Source organism: Papio anubis, chromosome 9 (assembly GCF_008728515.1).
Source record: "Papio anubis isolate 15944 chromosome 9, Panubis1.0, whole genome shotgun sequence".
Lineage (NCBI taxonomy): Eukaryota > Metazoa > Chordata > Mammalia > Primates > Cercopithecidae > Papio > Papio anubis.
The window spans coordinates 116,779,166-116,795,081 of NC_044984.1; the positions used below are offsets into that span (position 1 = coordinate 116,779,166).

General features: G+C 44.9%; 1 protein-coding gene and 1 long non-coding RNA gene across 16 annotated transcripts in view; one reads left to right on the forward strand and one right to left on the reverse strand.

Moving 5' to 3' along the window:
* Positions 1 to 15,916, reverse strand: part of CLIP1 (CAP-Gly domain containing linker protein 1) — a 152,605-nt gene that overhangs the window by 119,768 nt on the left and 16,921 nt on the right. The window contains exon 1 of one of the 15 annotated variants that reach the window (XM_009181902.4): positions 6,611 to 7,451. The exons of 13 other annotated variants lie outside the window; for them this stretch is intronic. The gene's annotated coding sequence lies outside the window, so the exon portion shown is untranslated. Of the gene's footprint in view, positions 1 to 4,273; positions 4,776 to 6,610; positions 7,452 to 15,916 lie in introns of those variants that run through there. One more of the 15 variants, XM_009181903.4, reaches the window with a different exon arrangement.
* Positions 11,054 to 14,097, forward strand: LOC116268944. The gene is made up of 2 exons (XR_004176233.1): positions 11,054 to 11,142; positions 13,943 to 14,097. It is a non-coding gene; the product is annotated as an uncharacterized LOC116268944 (long non-coding RNA).

Sequence of the window (15,916 nt, forward strand, 5' to 3'; positions counted from 1 at the left end):
CAGCCTGGCCAACACGGTAAGACCCTGTCTCTACTAAAAATACAAAAATTAGCTGGGTGTGGTGGCACATGCTTGTAATCCCAGCTACTCGGGAGGCTGAGGCAGGAGAATCGCTTGAACCAGGAGACGGAGGTTGCAGTGGACCAAGATCGCGCCATCGCACTCCAGCCTGGGGGACAAGAGCGAGACTTAGTCTCAAAAAAAAATAATAAAATAAGAAGAACTTCATGTCAGCTTTAGGACATGAAAAATAAATGACATCTGTGAAAGCAGGACTATTCTTCCTCCCAACAACACAAAAATGTGTTCTACCCTCCATAAAGTCAAGATTTAGTATCTAGTGCATTAGATACTGCCATAGCCTCAATGCCTGGAAAACACCAGAACCTGGGGGATGTTTCAAATAGTTGGAACACCATTTGAATGCACCACCACCAGTCCATACAAGAATCACAAATGTTAGTTGTATTACTAATTCTAAGAATCCAAGCTCCCCATTTTCCACTCAGATATCACTTCTTATCACTACACATTATTTGAACAGTAAATGACATAAAAATCTGTCTTCCAAGCTGGGCACTGTGGCTCACACCTGTAATCCTAGCACGTTAGGAGGCTGAGGTGAGAGGATTGCTTGAGTCCAGGAGTTTGAGACCAGCCTGGGCAACACAGTGAGACCCCCATCTCTACAAAAAAATACAAATTAACTGTGTGTGGTGGATCACGCCTATAGAGCGAGCTACTCAGGAGGCCGAGGCAGGAGAATGGCTTGAGCCCATAAGGCCAAGACTGCAGTGAGCCACGATTACATTACTGCACTCCAGCCTGGGTGATAGAACGAGCCCCATCTCTAAAAACAAAACAAAAGAAAGAAGGAAATCTGAGGTTGGGTATACCTACAGTTCAAGACCACAGCCTTCTCAAAACATAAAAACATGCTTTCTGTATTTATTCCTTTTAGTAAGCAATCCCCTATAACCTGCCTCATTAAGGTAAGAATATTCAAAATATCCATATAAGGAAAAAAATTTCACTTGTGGTAGAAGAGAGTGAGTGAGTTACCAGGATCTTGAACGAAAACAAAACAGGACCCCAGCAATGAATCCCAAAGGTTAGTGGTGAAGTTAGTGCTGTACGACACTTCACGCAAAGCACAAAGGGCGGTCACTGTCACAGGAACCGCAGAAAACTATCACGGCAAGCCGGCTCGAGAATCACTCCCGCTCTAACGCCTGCTACCACTCAGACCATATCTCAGTAACCACCCTTCCGAGAAAGAGATCTTGCAAGGTGAATGTGAATTCAAAGGTTAAAGATTCACTTCTATTCTCCCTAATAAGAATACATACTAAAAGCACAAAAATTGTTTGTTTGTTTGAGACAGGGTTTCATTCCTATTGCCCAGGATGGAGTGCAGTGGCCCACTCTCGGTTCACTACAACTTCCACCTCCCAGGCTCAAGCAATCCTCCTGCCTCAGCCTCCCGAGTAACTGGGACTACAGGCACACGTCACCACCCCCAGCTAATTTTTGTATTTTTAGTAGAGATGGGGTTTCATCATGTTGGCCAGGCTGGTCTTGAACTCCTGTCCTCAAGTGATCCACCCGCCTCGGCCTCCCAAAGTGCTGGGATTACAGGTGTGAGCCACCACACCCAGCCAGAAATGTTTTTAATAATGAAAATTGATCTAAAGCAGTTAAATATTGTACCTGTGACTAAAATTCACTGCAGATTGGCAAACTTTTTTTTTTTTTTTTTTTTTTTGAGATGGAGTCTTGCTCTGTCACCTAGGCTGGAGGGCAGTGGCATGATCTCGCCTCACTGCAACCTCTGCCTCCTGGGTTCAAGCAATTCTCCTGCCTCAGTCTCCCAAGTAGCTGGGATTACAGGCGTATGCCATGACGCCCAGTTAATTTTTGTATTTTTAGTAGAGATAAGGTTTCACGATATTAGCCAGAATGGTCTTGATCTCCTGACCTCAGCTGATCCGCCCACCTCGGCCTCCCAAAGTGCCGGGATTACAGGCATGTGCCACCATGCCCAGCCAGATTGGCAATTTCAAGTTCTTACAACCTATATGTACAGGATGGCTCATTTCTGCAAAGCTGTCTTAAAGACATCCCAGTTAAAGAGAATTTGAAAGGGCATATACCTAGTAGACCCATAAAGGGCTCCTAGTCTCTAAGAAAGTAAGTGTTTTTTTTGTTTGTTTGTTTTTTTTTTTTGAGACGGAGTCTTGCTCTCTTGCCCAGGCTGGAGTGCAGTGGCGCAATGTCGGCTCACTGCAAGCTCCGCCTCCTGGGTTCATGCTATTCTCCTGCCTCAGCTTCCTGAGTAGCTGGGACTACAGGTGCATGCTGCCACATCCAGCTAATTTTTTGTAGTTTTAGTAGAGATGAGGTTTCACCATGTTAGCCAGGATGGTCTTGATCGCCTGACCTTGTGATCCACCCTCCTCGGCCTCCCAAAGGGCCGGGATTATAGACGTGAGCCACCACGCCCAGCCGTGAAAGTGTTTTAAGAGTCTAGATTTTGGCCGGGCATGGTGGCTCCCACCTGTAATCCCAGCACTTTGGGAGGCTGAGGCGGACAGATCACCTGAGGTCAGTAGTTTGAGACCAGCCTGACCAACATGGTGAAACCCCATCTCTACTAAACTACAAAAATTAGCCGGGTGTGGTGGTGCGCACCTGTAGTCCCAGGCACTCAGCAGGCTAAGCCGGGAGAACCATTTGAACCTGGGAGGCGGAGGTTGCAGTGAGCTGAGATCAGACGACTGCACTCCAGCCTGGGTGACACAGTGAGATTCCATCAAAAAAAAAAAAAAAAAAAAAAAAAGATTCTAGGTCTTATGCGTTTAAGAAAACAGGGACATGTGACTGTTACAGAGGGTAAAAAAACAGAACACACAGGGACAATGGTTTTAAAAGCGCAGTCTACTTCAAAAAATAGGATGTGATGTCTCTCTGACATTGACGTGCTTTATGGGGTGCAAAGCAATAAGAAAATTATTTGGGAGGGGGCGCATCATCTCTCCACTTAAACTCACAGTCAAACTTAGAAAAAAGTTCCATTGTTTACGTACTGCATTACTTAAATAAAAGATGAAAACGGGCCGGGCGCGGTGGCTCACGCCTGTAATCCCAGGACTTTGGAAGAGCGAGGCGGGCGGATCACTTGAGGTGAGTTTGAGACCAGCCTGGCCAACATGGTGAAACCCCCTCTCTAGTAAAAATACAAAAAAAAAATTAGCTGGGCGTGGTGGTACATGCCTGTAATCCCAGTTACTCTGGAGGCTCAGCCACGAGAATCGTTTGAACCCGGGAAGCCAAGGTTGCAGTGAGCCAAGGTTGCGCCACTGCATTCCAGCCTGGGCAACAGAGTGAGACCCTGTCTCAAAAAAAAGGGGGGGGTAAGGGACAATGTATCAAGTGTTTGCACCCAGCATACAGAAACACAGGGTTTTCCAAGTTTTTATTTACTTAAGGACAATCCTTACACTGGGCACAGTGGCTCATGCCTGTAATCCCAGCACTTTGGGAGGCCGAGGCGGGTAGACCACAAGATCAGGAGATTAAGACCATCCCGGACAACATGGCGAAACACCGTCTCTACTAAAAATACAAAAATTAGCTGGGTGTGGTGGTGCGCGCCTGTAATCCTAGCTCCCAGAAGGCGGAGACTGCGATGAGCCGAGATTGCACCTCTGCACTCCAGCCTGGCGACAGAGCGAGACTCCGTCTCAAAAATTTAAAAATACGACAGTCCTTTAAGAAGTTAATATCCGCCCTCAGAGACTAGGTTTCTGAATATTTGTATGAACCAACACCTTTTCTTCCAACTCCAACTGAAACAGGTACAAAGAGCACAAGGCAGAATAATCAAAAATAGAGGTGACAACTTCTCGATTGTGATGCATCTGAATTGAGACCTCTGGGTCATAAAGAATTTCTACCACTGATAAAGTAATCATTTCAAACTGTTACTTTTTCACGAAAGAAAAAACTTGATGTTTATTCGCAGCAAAAATTGATGGTAAATTCCATAGCAAATAGAGCCACTGACTACTCACGTACACACAGTAAAAACACTTTCTACTCAACTATGGAGGTTTCTGCTTTTAAAAGTCCTGCCAGTGGATAGTCACAATGATTTTCTCACCATTATACAATCTCTCTCAGCAAAATAAAGAGGGCCTGGGGTCATGTCTTTACCTTTTATCTATAAGAAGTTGAAGAAAGTCAACACAAATCTAGAATATGAAAATAGTACCTCATGGTGTCTGTGGAATCGAGGCAGGCATCAGCTCATATCCTGCCAGAAGCTGGGCAAACATTTTTAACAGCCTGGCTGTGAGGTCATGACGATGACCTCACAAACAGGAATTCTGATGTTAGTCGGCCTCTGGGCTCAAACCTCACCACTTTAAACAAAAACCAGAGGGTTCCGTATCCCTGAATCTGGAGCTGATGACTCAAGAAATGTCCTTCCTCCTAAGAAATAATCCTCCCATCTGAGATTAGCAGTATCTAATCTGTTTTCTCCACTGCTGACCAGCATCAGCAACACAGGTAAGCAGAGAAAAGCACGTCCACCTAAATAGCTGAACACCAGTCATGTACGCATATCTGTATTACCTGCAAACTTCCAGTACGCAAGTTTTTCTTTTGGTTCGGATCCAAACACTTTTTTTTAGTGTTCTTTACTGGAAAATTGGGCTACATTTAAGAATCCCGGCCAGGCACGGTGGTTCACGCCTGTAATCCCAGCACTTTGGGAGGCCAAGGCGGGCGGATCATGAGGTCAAGAGATCGAGACAACCCTGGCCAACATGGTGAAACCCCGTCTCTACTAAAAATACAAAAATTAGCTGAGCATGGTGGTGCGCACTTGTAGTCCCAGCTACTCAGGAGGCTGAGGCAGGAGAATTGCTTGAACCTTGGAGGTGGAGATTGCAGTGAGCCGATACTGCGCCACTGCATTCCTGCCTGGCGACAGAGCAAGACTTCATCTCAAAAAAAAAAAAAAAAATCCTGATAACTGAGTAGGAAATAAATCATAAACTTAAAATGTTACCCTTGCCAGTCGGGCGCGGTGGCTCACGCCTGTAATCCCAGCGCTTTGGGAGGCCAAGGCAGGCAGATCACGAGGTCAGGAGATTGAGACCATCTTGGCTAACACGGTGAAACCCTGTCTCTACTAAAAACACAAAAAATTAGCTGGGAATGGTGGCGGGCGCCTATAGTCCCAGCTACTCGGGAGGCTGAAGCAGGAGAATGGCGTGAATCCAGGAGGCGGAGGTTGCAGTGAGCCGAGATCGCGCCACTGCACTCCAGCCTGGGCGACAAAGCGAGACTCCGTCTCAAGAAAAAAAAAATATATATGTTTTTAAAACACACAAGTTTGGCCAGGCGTGGTGGCTCACACCTATAATCCCAGCGTTTTGGGAGGCCAAGGCAGGAGGATTACTTAAGTCCAAGAGTCTGAGAGTTGCCTGGGCAACATAGTGAAACCTCATCTCTAAAAATAATTTTTTTTAATTAGCTGGGCATGGTGGCGCCTGCCTAGAATCCCAGCTACTTGGGAGACTGAGGCAGAAGGATCGCCTGAGCCCAGGAGATTGAGTCCAGCCTGGGCAATATAGCAAGACTTTATCTCTAAAATATTTTTTTTTAAAGTTTAAGGGAAAAAAAGAGACTTATTATAGAAAATACATATTTTAATAAAATCTAACCCCCCTTCCTCCTGACTAGGTATCTGGGGGGAAAAAAAAAAAAAAAAAAAAAAAGCAATTTACAGAAACAAGACGTTCCACAAAATCAGCAGTTCCCAAAAACAAGAATGGTGAAAATTACGCTCATACAAGAAGGAATAATATTCTTTAAAATTCTCATCTAATTTCTTAAGGTTATGTTTACTCCTATTTTTTCAATGTCATGGTCCAAATAAATACAAAAGTACGAACAGAGAGCTGGACTGGGAAGCGAGACACCTAAACTCCCGTCCCAGATGGACGACCCTGAACAACTCACGTTTTGTAACCCCTTCCCCGGCTCAGTATTCCCACCTGCAACCTGAGGACACTCATTAAATAAGATCTGTTTCTAACTCCACACCTTCACGGTGCTAGTCCTGTTTTGGGTATCAAATTAAAATCCTGTAAGCAAAAGGTCAAGGATTCAGAAGTGAAAGGAAAGATGGTGGCTCTAACTTTGCCAAAGTAAAAAGTACAGGCCTCTGCCATCAGTGAAGAAAGAACTCAAATCTGGTAAGAGTTTCAAGCGGGCTCACCACCTCCTGGCACACATAGAGCGGCATCGCGCTGCCCCAAGAAAATCACATCTCTACACGTCAGACCCTTTCCAGTCCATTTTGCCCCATCCACAAAATGAAAATGCCACTTGATTTACTAAACCTAAAAATTCTGTTGGGAGGCAAAGGAGAGTTAGAGAATTTGCAATGAATTTAACCTGCCAGGAGAGGGAGTTTAACACCAAGCTTCCAGAAACAGGCTGCGTGGTAGCTACAACGTCCAGAAACCCAGGTTTCAACGCGGCCCGGCTGCACAACCCAAAGGAAATTCAGCACCAGGCGAGTGAAGTGACTTACCTGTGCACAGCTGCACTCGCAGACTTCGGAGCCCCCACCTAATTCTATAACGCTGTATGTCCATGAACTTAATAACAGAAGGTCAGGGGAGAGACGTTCTGAGAGCAATGAAAGTCTATCTTAAGATAAAGATGTTTCTGAAGCTGATTTTTCAAGTCAAACAAGAGAGAAATTCAAAGGCTATGTTCTCATATCACATTCCTGGGTTTGGGAGGTTCATTCACAGCTTAATCCTGTCCCCTGAAGTCACGGTTACGTAAGTATGCTGTGTCACTTGCTGTCCCCACCCCCAACACAGGAGATGCAATGTAACCTGAGCTCCCTGGCTTCAGCCACTGAAAACACTTACACAACACTGGGACCTTTCCAAATTGACTTGTTTCCTCTAAACAAAGGGCAAGCTATTTGATTTTCGTCCTTCTACTTCATTCACATTTGTATTTCTGTATATACAGAAGACACTGAAAAAGATAAATAAGATTGAAGGGTATTTGCAAATTTTCTTTAATTCTTGAGTAAAACAGGAAAGTCAACTATCCAACGTCACAGAAGAGTAACCAAAAAAAAAAAATTTATGGGCCTGCTTAGCTCCAATTTAAAAACATCACATCTCCTGGCTGAACTGAGCTTAAGGGCTTTGGATGGGCTTCATTTCCCACGTAGAGACTGTTTCTAGAGCCAGGCCCCATATGCTACTGCCACGCGCAGCACACTGCCACACAGAAGGGCTTTGAGGGCACATGGGAAACGGCTCTCCAAGAACACAGGAGACATATCAGCAGTCTCTTCTGACTACTCTTCTTGCCCTCTCTTCCTTCTCTGGACTACTCCAGCTACTGGGCAGGCTTCGATTACGGAATGATGACTCACCCGCATTCCTGCCTTGTTTGCATATCATGCTATGACTAAGTCCCATGAGATTTGATTTGTCTTCGCAACCAAAGAACCTAAAAAAGTTTGATACACAGTAAGAGTTCAAAAAAATTCTCAAGTGAGTCAACAGCAAAACAAGAATCCACAAAATTATGCAAAATGATGCAATTTTCAAACTAAAGCAACAAGTAACTGTATCTTACACTCTAAACACCTGACAAACCCAGCAGCATTAGAGGGTTTCCCAACTCTGGATCCTTTTTTTTTTTTTCTTTTTTTTGAGACAGAGTTTCACTCTTGTCGCCCAGGCTGCTGGAATGCAGTGGCACGATCTCAGCTCACTGCAACCTTTGCCTCCCGGGTTCAAGCCATTCTCCTGCCTTAGCCTCCCAAGTAGCTGGGATTGCAGGCATGTGCCACCATGCCTGGCTAATTTTTTGCATTTTTAGTAGAGACGAGGTTTTGCCATGTTGGTCAGGCTGGTCTCGAACTCCTGACCTCAGGTGATCCGCCCGCCTTGGCCTCCCAAAGTGCTAGTATTGCAGGTGTAAGCCACCACGCCTGGCCTGGATCCTTTTTTAAAAAGTGGGCCAATGAAGGGTGGGTATGGTGGTTCACACCTGCAATTCCAAAGACTTTGGGAAGCTAAGGTGGCAGGATTCTTTGAGCCCAGGTGTTCAATACCAGCCTGGGAAACTTGGTGAGACCTCATCTCTAATTATTAACAAATTAATAAAAAGTAGCTCAATGGGCTGGGCGCGGTAATCCGAGCACTCTGGGAGGCCAAGGTGGGTGAATCACTTGAGGTCAGGAATTCAAGACCAGCCTGACCAACACGGGGAAGCCCCGTCTCTACTACAAATACAAAATTAGCGGCTCAAGCCTGTAATCCCAGCACTTTGGGAGGCCGAGACGGGCGGATCACGAGGTCAGGAGATCGAGATCATCCTGGCTAACACGATGAAACCCCGTCTCTACTAAAACTACAAAAAACTAGCCGGGCGAGGTGGCGGGCGCCTGTAGTCCCAGCTACTGGGGAGGCTGAGGCAGGAGAATGGCATAAACCCGGGAGGTGGAGCTTGCAGTGAGCTGAGATCCAGCCACTGCACTCCAGCCTGGGCAACAGAGCGAGACTCCGTCTCAAAAAAAAAAAAAAAAAATTAGCCAGGCGTGGTGGCACATGCCTGTAATCCCAGCTACTCAGGAGGCTGAGGCAGGAGAATAGCTTGAACCTGGGAGGCAGAGGTTGCAGTGAGCAGAGATGGCACCACTGTACTCCAAAAATGTAGGTCAATGAAGCTAAGGGCAAACTGTTCAATTACTACATACAATGAGTGCTATTTAACAGGTATGAGTCTGGGCTGGGCACGATGGCTCATGACTGTAATCCCAGCACTTTGGAAGGCCAAGGCAGGAGGATCACCTGAGGTCAGGAGTTTGAGACCAGCCTGACAGATATGGTGAAGCCTGTCTCTACCCAAAATACAAAATTAGCCAGGTGTGGTAGCACATGCCTGTAATCCCAGCTACTCGGGAGGCTGAGGCAGGAGAATCACTTGAACCCGGGAGGTGGAGGTTGCAGTGAGCCGAGATTGCGCCATTGCACTCCAGCCTGGGCAACAAGAGCGAAACTCCGTCTCAAAAAAAAAAAAAAAAAGGTATGAGTCTCAAATTAGATAATTGCATTGTTGACACTATTATACTTTCTAGATCAGCACTGTCCAATAGAAATATAATGCAGTACAAATGTATAATTCTGAATTTTCTAGTATCCATATTTTTAAAAATAAAAAAGAAACAGGTGAAATTAATTTTCATGATATAGTTTATTTAGCCCAATAGATCTAAAATATTATTTCAAAATGTAATCAAGGGCTGGGCACGGTGGCTCATGCCTGCCCAAGTGGAAGGATCACTTGAGTTCAGGATTTCAAGACAAGCCTGAGCAACATAGTGAGACTCCATCTCTATGAAATTTTAAGAAATGAGCTGGGTGTAGTGGCACACACCTGCGTCCCAGCTACTCAAGAGGCAGAGGTGGGATGACTGCTTGAGTGCAAGAGTTTAGTTAAAAGCTGCAGAGAGCTATAGTCATGCCACTGCACTCCAGCCTGGGCAGCAGAGCAAGACCTCATCTCCTGCCCAGGCACACTGGCTCATGCCTGTAATCCCCGCACTTTGGGAGACCGAAGCACGTGGATCACTTGAGGTCAAGAGTTTGAGAGCAGCCTGGCCAACATGGTGAAACTCCATCTCTACTAAAAATACAAAAATTAGTCGGGCGTGGTGGTGAGCGCCTATAATCCCAGCTACTCGGGAGGCTGTGGCAGGAAAATTGCTTGAACCCAGGAGGCGGAGGTTGCAGTGAGCTGAGATCGCACCACTGCACTCCAGCCTGGGTGACAGACCAAGACTCCACCTCAAAAAAAAAAAAAAAAAAAAAAAAAAAAAAACCTCATCTCTAACAACAACAAATGTGATTAATGTAAAATTATTAGTATTTTACATTCTTTTTTCAAAATCGATCTTTGAAATCCACTGTGTATTTTATACTTATAGCACACCTCAATTTGGACTCACCACATTTCATGTGCTCAATATGTGATTATGTGGCTCGTGGCTACTACACAGGACAACACTGGGCTAGAATATATACTGAAGGCAGAATACAAGCAGCTCTCCTCTTGGCGTCGATAGGAAAACTAACAAGCAGATGATATCCCAGGCCCCGCTGGGTATGCAACATCCATCTTTTGTGCTCCATTACAACACGTATGTGAGGAAAAGGACAGAGAAATGTAAAACTCCTGAATCTCGAACTGGGAATAATTTAATTGTTCTTAGCATAGAAGAGGAAAAAATAGCACTTACAGTAAAAGGAACTTTAAAATGTCTATTTGACAGGTGATACATAATGTATAAGGAAGCCCTGCTGGCAGCACACGGCACTGCCCAGTAACACGGAGAGCTCAGCACAAAGAGTCTGAAAACACACTCACACGAAACTCAAAGCAAAATACAGTACAGAGACTGAGCTACCGATGAAAAATTTAATAAGTATGTCTCAAAGCACATGAAAGGAATCTGTGGCTGGAGATTTAAGGCCAATACAGCAGGATACATCATTTCTTGTTTTTTTTTTGTTGTTGTTGTTTGTTTTTTGGTACAGTCTCTGTTACCCAGGTTGGAGTGCAATGGCACGATCTCGACTCACTGCAACCTCTGCCTCCTGGGTTCAAGCAATTCTCCTGCCTCAACCTCCTGAGTAGCAGGGATTACAGACACCCGTCACCACGCCCAGCTAATTTTTTTATTTTTAGTAGACAGGATTTCGCCATGTTGGCCAGGCTGGTCTTGAACGCCTGACCTCAGGTGAACCACCCACCTTGGCCTCCCAAAGTGCTAGGATTACAGGCGTGAACCACTGCGCCCAGCCGCATATAACTGTTTCATTGGCCCGTATTCTAACACCTGGGAAATTTGTTAGTCTTCTGAATACGATACAGAACACTTCCTGTGCGCATTTACACAGCGTGGTCCAGTGACATGATGACACTGTGTGACTGGTCAGAATATGTGCCCTAACAACAGTTCCGTGACTCAAAATCAAACCACAGGAGATGAAGGCAGGGAGCAACCACTCCAAGGTGGAATACCGGGTAAGCGCATGAGTGAGTGGTCTCTGTGAGCTGAGGATGAGTGACAGACACCTAAGAGCATCGTTGACTCTGTCTTCCCAAAGTTTGGCCCTGAACGCAGGGAAAATGTGTGTGATGCCACCAAACACAGTTTGGGGCACAGGCCACTCAAGGGCCAATGTATCAAATCAGTGCACTAAGAAGCAAGATTCACTGGACAGAATATAAAGCAGGGACCTGGTGACACTGGCTTCAGCATCAACTAATAGGCTGATTTAAAAGGTAACAGAATAGGCCAGGTGCGGTGGCTCATGCCTGTAATCCCAGTATTTTGGGAGGCCAAGGCAGGTGAATCACTTGAGGCTAGGAGTTTGAGACCCTCCAGGTTGGCCAACATGGTGAAACCGTGTCTCTACTAAAAATATAAAAATTAGCTGGAAGTGGTGGCACATTCATGTAATCCCAGTTATTCGGGAGGCTGAGGCAGGAGAATCGCTTGAACATGGGAGGTGGAGGTTGCATTGAGCCAAGATTGCGCCACAGCACTCCAGCCTGGGCAACAGAGCAAGACTCCATCTGAAAACAAAAAACAAAGGCCGGACGTGGTGGCTCATGCCTGTAATCCCAGCACTTTGGGAGGCTGAGGCAGGTGGTTCATGAGGTCGGGAGATTGAGATCATCCTGGCTAACACGGTGAAACCCCATCTCTACTAAAAATACAAAAACAAAAAATTAGCCGGGCATGGTGGTGGGCACCTGTAATCCCAGCTACTTGGGAGGCTGAGACAGGAGAATGGCATGAACCCAGGAGGTGGAGCTTGCAGTGAGCCGAGATTGCACCACTGCACTCCAGCCTGGGAGACAGAGCGAGACTCCATATAAAAAAAAAAAAAAAATACACCAACATGATGCCATGTGTTCACATTTCCATTCAGTTCCACATATCCCCATCAAGTTCACTGCCTTGTCTATAGGACTGACTTATGCCACCTCTAGAGTCAGGTGTCAGAATAAAAGCATTCCGTCATCTTCAGAAACATGTGCCTTTCACATGAGATTACTTAAATGTTTTATTGAATATTAAAGTCATTCAGCCTGTCCTTTTTTCCATTCCTGTCATGACTATTTATAAGCACCAATATTTCTTCACTAATCTCCATCCCCTGTGTATCCCACAAGATGTTCTATCGCTGCTGTATGGCTCCCATTGCTGTCATCGCCTGGATCCACAAGGGATGTGCTCTCACAAGTACTATGGTCAAAAAAGTTAGAAAGATTCCAGGAGCCAGAACTCTAGGTTTTTTTAGTCTTCTGTCACTTTACTGTGCTAGGACCACTAAGATCTATTTTCACTGATATTTGTCTACGTATGTAGGTATTTATGTATGCTTCATACATGACATATTATATATAACTTTTTAAATAGGCCAGACTCAGCTTTAAAATTAACACAAAGATTAAAAAAGCAAACAGCAGCTAGGTGCGGTGGCTCATGCCTGTAATCCCAGCACCTTGGGAGGCCGAGGCAGACAGATTACCTGAGGTCAGGAGTTCAAGACAAGCCTGGCCAACATGGTGAAACCCCATCTTTACTAAAAATACAAAAATTAGCCAGGCGTGGTGGTACACACCTATAATCACAGCTACTCAGGAGGCTGAGGCAGGAGAATCACTTGAGCAAGGGAGGCAGAGGTTGCAGTGAGCAGAGATCATACCACCACACTCCAGCCTGGGCAACAGAGTGGGACTCTATCTCGGGGAAAAAAAAAAAAAAAAAAAAGCAAACAGCAGCTGAGTATGGTTGCTCAAGCCTGTAATCCCAGCACTTTGGGAGGACAAGGCAGGCAGATCACCTGAGGTCAGACGTTCGAGACCAGCCTGGCCAACATGGTGAAATCCCGTCTCTACTAAAATACAAAAATTAGCCAGGCATGGTGGCAGGCTCCGGCAATCCCAGCTACTCAGAAGGCTGAGGCAGGAGAATCGCTTGAACCCGGGAGGCGGAGGTTGCAGTGAGCCTAGATTGCACCACTGCACTCCAGCCTGGGTGACACAGTGAGACTCCATCTGGGGGATTGGGGGCTGGGGTGGGGCGGGAAGCAAACAGCATATCTTTAAGTAAGGATAAAGTACGAAAGATGAGTAAATATTGTAATCACTGTTTATTTAAAAGGTCAATGTGGGCCAGCCCAGTGGTTTACGCCCATAATCCCAACACTCTGGGAGGCCAAGGTGGGCAGATAGTTTTGAGCTCAGGAGTTTGAGATCATCCTAGGAAACATGGCAAAACCCTGTTTCTGCAAAGAATACAAAAATTAGCCAGGCGTGGTGGTACGTGCCTGTGGTCCCACAGAGTGAGACCTTGTCTCAAACAAACAAGTAAATAAATAAATGGATCAATGTGAAAAGCCCATTCAGACACTAAAGGACTGACGCAAGTCAGTAAGTATCAGAAAATTAACTAGCTCCTTAATTCAAAAGGAGCTACAAGGAAGTTTTATTTCCAAATTCTAACTGAGACAGCCCTTACAGAGCAATTTATAAAATTAGCCGGCTAACCTTAAGTGTTGATTTGAGAATATTATACAATAAGACACTGCCAGTAAATACAAAGTTTATGGTATCTTTCCAAAGTCAAGAGTAGACATACCCCTTTGAAAAATTTTTCTGTGCTTAGGAAAAGTATGTTTTTAAAACTTAAGATGTGTATGACACAGTACAGAACACAAGTTGTACCTAAGCAGTTTTAAAAAGGAAGGACAGAATTAAAAATCAACCCAGGGAGAAGGTTGGGACATAAGACAATTTTTTTTTTTTTTAGAGATAGAATTCTGTACTCTGATGCAACTGCCTGCAATTATGAATGCCTTTGCACAGCTCGGTCTGAGTGAAGATTTATATTCCTACTACTTAGCACACAGAAAATAAAGAGCCTCCCAATGTTCCTCCATCTGCAAAAAAAAAAAAAAAAATGTTTTAAGGGAACGTGGAAAGCTGAATAATTTGAGTTATTTTGTTCATTTACACAAAATTCTACAAAATTCCTGTGACTTTATAACTCTAACACATACCACTAGCTTAGACACAGATCTTAAAAGGGGCTGAAATTACTAGGCCTCTCTAGTATCTCCCAGAAGAACTTACTTAATGGGTCGGCAGCAGTCAATTATACTAATGTGCAAAAAGAAGCAATGTGCTTAATATAGCATCATAAAATTGTAGAATCAGAAGAGACGGTAGCAATCTAGTTCAACTTCCTCATTTTACCAACAAGAAAATGATTCTAAACAGTGAAATCACTTGTCAAGGTCATACTTACTTAACAGTCTAGAACTAAAACCCCAATCTCCAGGCTCCTGACCCTAATGTAAACTGATATATAAATGTTTCTGAATTATTATATACAGCAGTGAGATCAAACAGTCCATCTCAAAGCAAGTTAAAATTGACCTCCCCAGCCAAGGTGGCTCACACCTGCAATCTCAGCACTTTGGGAGGCTGAGGCAGGAAGATCACTTGAGCCCAGGAGTTCGAGACCAGCCTGGGCAACATGGCAAAACCCCATCTCTACAAAAAATTAGCCAGGTATGGTGTCGCGTGCCTGCAGTCCAAGCTATCTGGGAGGCTGAAGGAGGAGGATCACCTGAGCCTGTGACACTGAGGCCGCAGTGAGCTGTGATTGTGTCACTGCACTCCAGCCTGGATGAGTTTTGTTTTTGTTTTTGTTTTTTTTAACTTTTGAGACAGAGTGAGACCACGTGCTACAAGGAGGGTTTTTTTGTGAGACTCTGTCTCAAAAAACAATAATAATTGATTTCCTTTTCCATTCTTCACAAAGGAAAAAAGTAAGCATATTGTTGCCCACCCCTTAAAGAGTCAGAAACGGCCCACGCTAAAAGCAAAAGCATACCAAAACTGTTTGCTCTGAACAAGAAAAGCGCACAAAAACAACTCTTAAAAGAATCAATGTCTTTCATATTGGGTTGTGTTTTTTTCTCTTTATAAAAGCTTTCTTGCCTGTAATGCCAGCACTTTGGGAGGCCGAGGCAAATCATCTGAGGTCAGGAGTTCAAGACCAGCCTGACCAACATGGCGAAATCCCATCTCTACTAAAAATACAAAAAATTAGCCAGGCGTGGTGGTGGGCACCTATAATCCCAGCTACACAGGAGGCTGAGGCAGGAGAATCACTTGAACCCAGGAGGCAGAGGTTGCAGTGAGCAGAGATCACACCATCACACTCTGGCCTAGGCGACAAGAATGATACTCTGTCTCAAAAAAAAAAAAAGTTTGTTTTTATTTTGCAAATGAGCAAATTTAACAGTTGCTATAGGTCTTGGGAGACAATGGACAAACAATCACATTTTTTTAGACACTTTTTTTCTCAAAAAAAAAAAAAGCAGCCAGGATGGTCTCGATCTCCTGACCTCAAGATCTCCTGCCCTGGCGTCCCAAAGTGCTGAGATTACAGGCGTAAGCCACTGTGCCCAGCCTATCCTGTTTTTAAGAGACTATGTTACCCAGGCTGGTCTTGAACTCCTGGGCTCAAGTGATCCTCCTGCCTCAGCCTCCCAAAGTGTTGGAATTAAAGGCATGAGCCACTGTGCCCAGCTTATAATCACGTTTTTATTTTCACAATACTACGGGACACCTTGCTATATTTCTTTTTTTATTATTTATTATTTTTTTAAGATAGAATCTCCCCTCTGTCACCCAGGGTGGCACGATCCTGGCTCACTGCAACCTCCGCCTCCCAGACTCAAGTGATTCTCCGGCCTCAGCCTCCCAAGTAGCT